This window comes from Mytilus trossulus, chromosome 5, assembly GCF_036588685.1.
Source record: "Mytilus trossulus isolate FHL-02 chromosome 5, PNRI_Mtr1.1.1.hap1, whole genome shotgun sequence".
Classification (NCBI taxonomy): domain Eukaryota; kingdom Metazoa; phylum Mollusca; class Bivalvia; order Mytilida; family Mytilidae; genus Mytilus; species Mytilus trossulus.
The window spans coordinates 25922742-25934517 of NC_086377.1; positions in this window are offsets into that span (position 1 = coordinate 25922742).

Here is an 11776-nt window from a genome sequence, read left to right on the forward strand (position 1 = left end):
TGCACATGACACAACATAGAAAACTGAAGAATAAGATACTCGATTCCCACCAAAATCTAGTGGTGATCTGAGGTGCTCCGGAATGGTAAGCAGATCCTTCTCCACATGTGACACCCACCGTGTTGCTAATGTTATAACAAATATGTTTCCTTGAGTCTAGCTAACATGCCAGGTCTTTTTTGACGGAGTGTCCCGGATCTTAAAAAAACACTTTTTAGTACAAAAAGGCTCATATTTTCCTAAAGAACTATATATCTATCTGGTATTAAATGGTCAAAACATGCCCAAGAAATTTGTAATATGCCTGGACTTTAACCATGTTATTGTTTACAAATTTACTTTAACAGTTAAATATTATTCAAAATAAGTGGATCCCCCCTTTAAGAAAAGTTGTTTAAGATATGATGTGTTTTTCCTTTTTTTTTAGTAAAAAATTCTAAGTTTTCAAAGGTTTTTGTAAAGTAGCACTATACAAATCCTTGGTGTTTCTATTTTCTTTTCTACAACAGTAGACCCCTTGTCTGAGGGAAGGCTGTTCCCAATCTGATTATAACACAGGTCAAAGTACGGCCTTTTACACAGGGCTTTGATCCAGACCAAACAGCAAGCTATAAGGGGCCCCAAAATTAAAAGTGTACACAATTCGTAACAGAAAAACCAACGATCTAACTTATATAATATATCCAAACGGGAAAATATCCGTGAACCACATAAACAAACGATACCTGCTGAACGACAGTTCCCTGTATCAATCAGGGCAAGTGCATAAACATGCAGCGGCTATGGATAGTTTTGTTTCGCCAGCATACATATATTTGCAGTTGAAGGCAAATCCTTCAGATGTTCTTTGTACTTAATTCTAACAACGAACATATTTTGATAGGAAATATAAGTAAGGGGGAAAGAAACCGATGTTTTCGTTTGTATAGGTATTGTCGTTGTTAAATATTTGACGGAGCACTCCCACTAAGGATAAATTGGTTTCATGCTAAAACAAATATTCTCACAGATATTTACACAGTGTTATGGGGTGCTTCTAAGTTCAAAATCGTTTAAACAAATGTTTGTATCTTTTTATAATATTTACCAAAAACGGTGCGGGAAATGGACATGATTACATTTCTGGATGCGGGAAGCGGGAGTAAAATTAAAAAAAAGAAACGTTTTGAAAAAAATAGGTGACGGCCGGTCCATTTTCAAGGAATTAAATTTTTGTGGCCTTACATATGAATAATATAGATTAACGCTGATGAAGACCTCAATTAAACTGTGTATTTTCACATTAACGTGCGTTTGCATCCGAAGTGTTATCTATACACATACATGTGTATAGTGGTAGATGAATTGTAGGATACAATCACATATTTTCGCTAGCTGATCGGCCAAGTTGAATGGTCTACCTGAAAACTATATCTAGGTTAGAACCTTGCCTTTTTCAAACTCTGCCCTAAACATGCTGAATGCACGGGTTCATTTTGCTCAGATTTTGGTTTTCCGTGTTCTGTTGTGTTGGCTGTTGTATGTTTTTTGGTTGCTTTTAATTTCTTTTAATGTCATTTATTGTTAGATCGTTTTCGACAAAAAAAGTTTGGCGCTTTTTCATTTATTATTTCTTTCCTTTTTGAAGCAGCATTTTGTAAAACGGTTAAACCTGTTAGAATTTTATGGTTTTCTGTCCACTATATTATTGATTTGGCCGTAAGACTGTTTTCATTCGCACTTCACTGATATTGTTTTGTGTAGAAAATGACGTGTGGCGTAGAAAAGTTTAAGAGTGTTATATTTGATGATTTGTTTAAATAATTCAGCTCAGAATATATATGACATTGTTTTTATTTTACCGTACGAATTTGATTTCTACAACAAAAAATGTGCTCGCTTGAATGTTAGTAGACATAACATATTACATACAGACATTACATATACAACTGTGTGTTTTTTGTAAGGCGAAGGTTTGTAAATATACAGTCTGGCAGTGTATGCAACTTATTACACTGGACTCCATTCGGTCGAAATATTTTAAACATAATACTCTTTTATTCAATAAAATAACATACAATACATTCATTAAACTAATACAATATACAACAATAAAAATATCAACTCTAATAATAGATATTAAGCAATGCAGAGAACCAAGTAGAAATATGATATACTCCAGAAGTCAAAAGCCGGTAATATGAAGATCGTGATTCGGATAACACTACACTTTATTTCTTACAACAGTTCAGTAATTGTGTACTTTCTTGCAGTATAACTTTGAATTTTCTAGTTCTATAGGTATATAGGATGGGATTGACCAGTGCTGTGAGGGACGATAAGAAAAAGGTAGAATGAAGGATAAATCTAGAAGGCAATTCAACTATCGATCCATATAATAATAAAACTGTCCATGGTAAATTTAGTAATGTACACACAATACTAACAATGCAAATTGTAACACAAAGGCGAATGTCACTTTTACTAGTTTTCCTTCCTGTATCAATTCTTATCGTTGACTTCATCAGATTCTGGTGGCGAACAAGAAAAACTATCATAATTAACACATTGGTGATTGTACCAATTTGGATAAGCGCAAGTAACGTAGCTACATACGGGAATCCTGGGTTCATTACTCGATTTATAGAACATTCTTCTTCACCACTGTCTCTACCATTTAGAATTTGAAACAAAACCAATGCACCAGCAGAAAATAGCCATGAACCAATAACGGTCAATATGGTTATAGCTACTCTGTGGTTCATAAACAATTTAGCGTTTAAACACACTGTACAAATTCTGTCAAGAGTAATGTTAAATAAATGTACATTTGATACGAAGTGAGACAGTTGTACAATGATTAAACGAACGACACATTCTGTGTACGGAATATTGTTTTTGTTTACGTTTATGTCAATTATTAGAAACCAGATGAATCCGAAAACCATATCAGTAATGCTCAAACTAAACAGTACATGCATATTTTTTAGATCATTCTTTCGGCAAAATGAACATAAGACAATGATCACAGATGGAAGGTTTAAAAGAATAAACACTGTACCAAGAACATATGATAGTCCAATCATAACTACAGAATTATTCTCTGCGGAATACGTAAAGACAGATCCGTTTTGAGTAAGGTTCAACATTGTCTTTGAATACAGTCGGCTGATGTTAGATTTCATATTTATATGGTCTAGGATTGGGATAATTGTTAATCAAGTTTGCTAACAACCTCACGACTTTGTTATGGTGTGAAAATACTATATCATTATAGCAATTGTATAGAGAGGTGGCAAAATATTCACAATAAGGTGCCACATTTTATTGTCAATGCAATTGTATCACGTGTAAAAAGGGAATCAAAAGGGGACATAATAATTAGAAAACAACTTTTTTTTAGAATTGGATTTAACAAATGAAGGTCAAGTACATGTATGATGACTTAAAATGGATGAGGAATTTTTATTGACTTAAATGGCATTTTTTCGTTAGCATTAATCTCAATTTTAAAAGTCTTAAACTTATTTTATTATCTGTAATGGTATCTGTAGGTGTTACAATTAATAGTTAAATACAAAGTTATCATCCACAATTGATTTGACTAAAACAAAGACAGTTTTCCCCCCTTAGAGTGTAAAGGTTGAAATATCCATAAAAACAAATTTGTAATCCAACCTTTCTCTAAAACCTTCTTTTTGAAAATAAATAAAAAGAAATTGACCTCTCTGTTTCAAAATAACAAAATATTAGAAGACAATTATAATTTGATAGTATCGTAATGATGTAACTAGAATAACAGAACAAGTTAGAGGGTATGTACCCTTGTTTTCTAGATATTATCCATGATTCAATCCACCTACATTACCTCACGAAATAAATTATCTTAGCTGTATTTGGCAAAACATTTATGATTTTTGGTCCTCATTGATATTCAACTTCGTATTTTATTTGGCCTGTTTAACTGTTTTGGATTCGAGCGTCACTGATGAGTCTTGTGTAGACGAAACGAGCGTCTGATGTAGATACAAAATTTAATCCTGGTATTTATGATGAGTTTATTTATTAACAGTCAGGGTTCTACTTCATCAAAATTATCTCCCCATTGCGCCAGTTCATTTTCACAATCGTAGAAATTGACACCTTTGTAGGGATGATGTGCTGCCAATTCTGCTCTCAAAAACCGATAAATGTATCCATATTGCACCATTACAGTCCTTATATGTCAGTTGTATTTTAAAAGACAAATGTATCAACTAGCTAATGAGCATCAGTACTTGATCTTGTCGGCATTTATTCAACTTTAAAATATTGATTGTTCGGTTGTCAGGAGGAATTTTCGAAAATACTTAAACATTCAAAACAAATCTAATTAAATATTTCGTGGAAGGGCAGACTTAAAATGTTCAGTGGTTGAAGATTATAAAACCTAGTTATCACACACAAACAATATATTTTTTCGAATACATGTATATGCATTTTCATCATCCAACTTAAAAGACTGTCGTCAGTAATTTAAAAAAAAAAATAGCTACTCCAACGCACTTACCCTGTTCTGTGACAAATAGTTAGGTATTTCACTTGACTCATATATTTCATCTTTTCGTACTTCGAATTATGTATGGTATAATGTCAACCTGTAGCTTTGATATATAAAATGATAGAATCTGAAGCGAAATAATATATCAAATACTTTTACTTTGTACGCTTTAAAGACAAAACACTTCAAACACACCCTAGCAAAAAAGGTGCACTCGATTTTCTCTTTTTGGTCCAATTGTTACCAATTTTGAGTAACATAATGGAAGGGCAGACACGAAAATTACTAGATTGATATGTTCCCCGTCCTTGTTAAAAAAAAATCGGAGGTTATGCACTTTCTGTATCCAACTTGATAGATACCCATGTCGTAGCCTTGGTATCTCATTGTTCTCGTTACTGTGTCATAGATAAATTGAAAACTTATGCAAATGGTGTATTTAAATGAAAACACTCCGTGAATGAGAAGAAAACTCGTTTTATTTGTTACCAGACTCAAGCTGGCAGCCACTTTTATCGGCCAATCAAGATAGCAGCCACTTTTTTCAAGCAGCCAATTTTTACAATATGTCTAAAAACCAAAAAACTGCATAAGACTCAAACGTTCCAAAAATCGCTAAATCTTAGTTTTAAATATAATTTAACAGTGGAATTCGACAATTTCGCGGCTTGTACTTAATTTAAAAGCATTTCATTACATTTAAAATATGTATGTGAAGTTAGCTGCCGGTTTGTTATTCGATATTCGATATTCAACATCCGATGGTTGCTAGCAGTCGGTTCAATATTAAAATTAAGTTGAAAATCATCAAAATGTATAATTTTCATAGTTAACAGGAGTGAAAAATTACGCCGCAAATAGTTTTATGACCCCTTCAAGCTGTCCTAAATTCTCGTTGTCCTCGAATATAAACCCTTATATAAATTACATATTTGTCTATATGCAATATCGATTTTTATCAATAAAACGACATCAAAGATTCATCAAAGATTTGATTTAACATATAATATATAAAACTAAAACTAAAGGCGGCCACTCTAAGAACATTCAGAAATATAAATAGAAATATCTATGGAAAGCCAAAAAAGATAAATATACAGACTAGTGAAAACCTACGGGAGACCACTCAGATGCCAGTGAGAACCCTGGTGTTTCAATATTCCAAAATGAAACGATATTATAGACTCTATAGAATATAAAATTGAGTGTACAAATAAACGTGACTAAAAAGATCTTTGGTTATAGGTATCGAAAATAAGTAAATGAGCAACTTTGAACCTCTGTGGTGGCCAGACGGGCCCGGATCCCAGAAAAATATTTAAGTGGGGAATAGCTTAGGTCAATACCTTTAAAATGAGCTAGGTCCGGTTCTGAACTTTGCCGTAGGGATATACCGAAGAGTACCGAATGTGTGATTGATACGATAAAAACGTAAATTGGCCACTTTGAACCTCTGTAGTGGCCAGACGGGCCCGGATCCCAGAAAAATATTTAAGTGGGGAATAGCTTGGGTCAATACCTTTAAAATGAGCTAGGTCCGGTTCTGAACTTTGCCATAGGGATATACCGAAGAGTACCGAATGTGTAATTTATACGAAAAATACGTAAATTGGCCACTTTGAACGTCTGTGGTGGCCAGACGGGCCCGGATCCCAGAAAAAAATTTTAAGTGGGGAATAGCTTGGGTCAATACCTTTAAAATGAGCTAGGTCCGGTTCGGAACTTTGCCGTAGGGATATACCGAAGAGTACCAAATGTGTAATTGATACGAAAAATACGTAAATTGGCAACTTTGAACCTCTGTGGTGGCCAGACGGGCCCGGATCCCAGAAAAATATTTAAGTGGGGAATAGCTTGGGTCAATACCTTTAAAATGAGCTAGGTCCGGTTCTGAACTTTGCCGTAGGGATATACCGAAGAGTACCGAATGTGTAATTGATACGAAAAATACGTAAATTGGCAACTTTGAACCTCTGTGGTGGCCAGACGGGCCCGGATCCCAGAAGAATATTTAAGTGGGGAATAGCTTGGGTCAATACCTTTAAAATGAGCTAGGTCCGGTTAGGAACTTTGCCGTAGGGATATACCGAAGAGTACCGAATGTGTAATTGATACGAAAAATACGTAAATTGGCAACTTTGAACCTCTGTGGTGGCCAGACGGGCCCGGATCCCAGAAAAATATTTAAGTGGGGAATAGCTTGGGTCAATACCTTTAAAATGAGCTAGGTCCGGTTCGGAACTTTGACGTAGGGATATACCGAAGAGTACTGAATGTGTGATTGATACGAAAAATACGTAAATTGGCAACTTTGAACCTCTGTGGTGGTCAGACGGGCCCGGATCCCAGAAAAATATTTAAGAGGGGAATAGCTTGGGTCAATACCTTTAAAATGAGCTCGGTCCAGTTCTGAACTTTGCCGTAGGGATATACCGAAGAGTACCGAATGTGTAATTGATACGAAAAATACGTAAATTGGCAACTTTGAACCTCTGTGGTGGCCAGACGGTCCCGGATCCCAGAAAAATATTTAAGTGGGGAATAGCTTGGGTCAATACCTTTAAAATGAGCTAGGTCCGGTTCTGAACTTTGCCGTACGGATATACCGAAGAGTACCGAATGTGTAATTTATACGAAAAATACGTAAATTGGCAACTTTGAACCTCTGTGGTGGCCAGACGGGCCCGGATCCCAGAAAAATATTTAAGTTGGGAATAGCTTGGGTCAATACCTTTACATTGAGCTAGGTCCGGTTCTGAACTTTGCCGTAGGGATATACCGAAGAGTACCGAATGTGTAATTGATACGAAAAATACGTAAATTGGCAACTTTGAACCTCTGTGGTGGCTAGACGGGCCCGGATCCCATAAAAATATTTAAGTGGGGAATAGCTTGGGTCAATACCTTTAAAATGAGCTAGGTCCGGTTCTGAACTTTGCCGTAGGGATATACCGAAGAGTGCCGAATGTGTGATTGATGCGAAAAATACGTAAATTGGCCACTTTGAACCTCTGTGGTGGCCAGACGGGCCCGGATCCCAGAAAAATATTTAAGTGGGGAATAGCTTGGGTCAATACTTTTAAAATGAGCTAGGTCCGGTTCTGAACTTTGCCGTAGGGATATACCGAAGAGTACCGAATGTGTAATTGATACGAAAAATACGTAAATTGGCAACTTTGAACCTCTGTGGTGGCAAGACGGGCCCGGATCCCAGAAAAATATTTAAGTGGGGAATAGCTTGCGTCAATACCTTTAAAATGAGCTAGGTCCGGTTCGGAACTTTGACGTAGGGATATACCGAAGAGTACTGAATGTGTGATTGATACGAAAAATACGTAAATTGGCAACTTTGAACCTCTGTGGTGGTCAGACGGGCCCGGATCCCAGAAAAATATTTAAGTGGGGAATAGCTTGGGTCAATACCTTTAAAATGAGCTAGGTCCGGTTCTGAACTTTGCCGTAGGGATATACCGAAGAGTACCGAATGTGTAATTTATACGAAAAATACGTAACTTGGCATCTTTGAACCTCTGTGGTGGCCAGACGGGCCCGGATCCCAGAAAAATATTTAAGTGGGGAATAGCTTGGGTCAATACCTTTAAAATGAGCTAGGTCCGGTTCTGAACTTTGCCGTACGGATATACCGAAGAGTACCAAATGTGTGATTGCTACGAAAATTACGTAAATTGGCCACTTTGAACGTCTGTGGTGGCCAGACGGTCCCGGATCCCAGAAAAATATTTAAGTGGGGAATAGCTTGGGTCAATACCTTTAAAATGAGCTAGGTCCGGTTCTGAACTTTGCCGTAGGGATATACCGAAGAGTACCGAATGTGTAATTGATACGAAAAATACGTAAATTGGCAACTTTGAACCTCTGTGGTGGCTAGACGGGCCCGGATCCCAGAAAAATATTTAAGTGGGGAATAGCTTGGGTCAATACCTTTAAAATGAGCTAGGTTCGGTTCTGAACTTTGCCGTAGGGATATACCGAAGAGTGCCGAATGTGTGATTGATGCGAAAAATACGTAAATTGGCCACTTTGAACCTCTGTGGTGGCCAGACGGGCCCGGATCCCAGAAAAATATTTAAGTGGGGAATAGCTTGGGTCAATACTTTTAAAATGAGCTAGGTCCGGTTCTGAACTTTGCCGTAGGGATATACCGAAGAGTACCGAATGTGTAATTGATACGAAAAATACGTAAATTGGCAACTTTGAACCTCTGTGGTGGCCAGACGGGCCCGGATCCCAGAAGAATATTTAAGTGGGGAATAGCTTGGGTCAATACCTTTAAAATGAGCTAGGTCCGGTTCTGAACTTTGCCGTAGGGATGTACCGAAGAGTACCGAATGTGTAATTGATACGAAAAATACGTAAATTGGCAACTTTGAACCTCTGTGGTGGCCAGACGGGCCCGGATCCCAGAAAAATATTTAAGTGGGGAATAGCTTGGGTCAATACCTTTAAAATGAGCTAGGTCCGGTTCGGAACTTTGACGTAGGGATATACCGAAGAGTACCGAATGTGTGATTGATACGAAAAATACGTAAATTGGCAACTTTGAACCTCTGTGGTGGTCAGACGGGCCCGGATCCCAGAAAAATATTTAAGTGGGGAATAGCTTGGGTCAATACCTTTAAAATGAGCTCGGTCCGGTTAGGAACTTTGACGTAGGGATATACCGAAGAGTAGTGAATGTCTGATTGATACGAAAAATACGTAAATTGGCAACTTTGAACCTCTGTGGTGGCCAGACGGGCCCGGATCCCAGAAAAAATATTTAAGTGGGGAATAGCTTGGGTCAATACCTTTAAAATGAGCTAGGTCCAGTTCTGAACTTTGCCGTAGGGATATACCGAAGAGTACCATAGTCCTGTGAAATAAATGTGTTAACAATTACATAAGGAACATATGTTTCATCTCGAATAATACAGGACGAAATTTTTTTAAATAATTTCAGCTATAAACAAAACTGTCTTATCTCCCTTGTTAAACATGCAAAAAGCGTTTAAGATTATTTCTTCTACAAGTATGTTTTTTTCAAATATTTTACCCAGTCATAAAGCTTGAAATGAGTTGATTCAAATATTATTGGACAAAACTAGCAATCATCTAAAAATTGTCGAGAAGGACTTTCGTATTCCGTTCGAGACATCTGTTGACATATACAACTTTATATTATTCTTGAGAAACTTTTTAATTGAAAACCCCTTGCCTCCCCATTTAAAAAATAGATTGGTCGTGCATTGCGATAGTCACCGTCTCATCCAAACAGGCGATGTATAAAATGATGCATCTGAAAAAAATACAACGTTCTTACTATTTATTATGAGCCTGCACGTACAAATGAACTAAAAATAAAATAAACGCATGCAGTATATTTTGAATCCAACATATTAAAGTTGTGCCACTGATACATGTAGTGTTGAAGTGTCTAATGTAACTTCCACATTTAATAGACTGAGGTCTAACTAATTTGTTCGGAAAAATCTATGCATGACAATGTAAACTTTGTAACATTAACTCCAACTTCCAGTTTTTAATCGTGAATCCGGAAATTTCACAGAAAGATAAGACATATATAAACTAAAGTTTTGTAGCTGGTACATGTACATGTCCCTTTTTTCTAGACACGGCCTTAGTTATTTTCCATTCAAATCTATATACATGTATAAGCAGTTACAGTTTTTACCCATTTCCTTGCAATTTCATAGAACAATTGCAAACAAATTTCAAGTTTTGCATTTGATACATGTAGCATGGAACCTCCTAATCATTCTATTTTTTAAGAAATTAAAAGAAAAAATGAAATATTATCAACCTTCCCTACAATGTTCAAACTAGATCAAAGCAACTGTATTTGTTTTACTTCTTTTATGCTCCTTGCTTATAAATTCAATGAAATTCAATTGAAATTGTACACTGACGTAAAATTATTCCACAGAAATAGATTGTAACAAAACATGTTGTCCATGTTATATGGAATATTTATTCTCTTTAAAAGAAAACATACATTTTCCATGTCCTAGCTACAAATGAAACAGAGTCATTCCCGCTGCACATGAAGCGAAGTCAATCCCAATGCAAATGCATGGAACAAAGTATTGTCCGCTAAATATGGAGTAAAAGCAAATTGAGCAAAGGCATTCCAGCTGCAAATTGAGCAAATTCGTCCCCGCTGCGAATAGAGCAAAGTCGTCCCGACTGACAAAATGTTTTAAGGATTCTGAAACGTGATTTTCAAGCGAGGCTGTTAACTAATCTGGAAATGTAGATCTCTGTTTCTATTGTAACTAGCCAGCAAGTATAATATATATTTATGAAAATGTGTTTAAAATTTATTAATAATCTGCAAAATGAGTTCACTTTTTAAATGAAGTTACAATAAGCAGTGGAAAGAAAACTAACAAACTTTAAGCGTTGGTCTTGATATATTTGAATAAATATGATATATTAAAAGCAATTAAAAATATTACGGCAAGAATTGGGTTTTGTTAAAGAGTTGTGTGCTTTTTGAATTAATAGAATATGAGGACAGTATCAGTTCAGACTTGTTGGTTTATACTATGGGATATTGTTCATTGTTGAAGGCTAAAAATTAAGTTAAAACAATAATATAACCAAAGAGCATAAAAACAGCCGAGGCCCACCAATGGATTTCAGTACAGCGAGAAAATCCCGCACTCCGCGGCAGGCTACAGCTTGTCCCTAAACAAAATGTGTAGTAGTTCCAATGAAAATGGACGTCACACCGAACTGTAAAACATATACGTAAATGAGCTAAATTTAACGAAAACATACAAGACTTACAAGGGCCAGGGGCACCTTTATTGGAACATTGGCCAAAATCCAACGGGGTTTCCTTTTTTGAGCGAGTTGCACTAAATACAAGCATACAACTTACAGCTCTTTAGTTTTAACATTCGAGGGTTAGAGTATGTAAGCATACACAAAAAGCTATGATGAAAAAAAAATATTAAATTCTTTTGTAAAATTTGGTCAAGTGTTTGGTAACATGAATAAAATAATATGATGATAATATATTGGTATAGCAGACAGTATAGTAACATCATTGTTGAAGGCCGTGCGGTTGCCTATATTGCTTACATCTTCTTTATTTGAACTTTGAAGGATAGTTGTCAGTCAAACCACATCTCCTTATCTTTTAAATGAGTTGTATTTTAAATGAGTCGAGTTGAGAAGTAGTAGACATTGATAAGTGTTTTTTTTTTGTCAGTTTTATATTAGAAACACGGT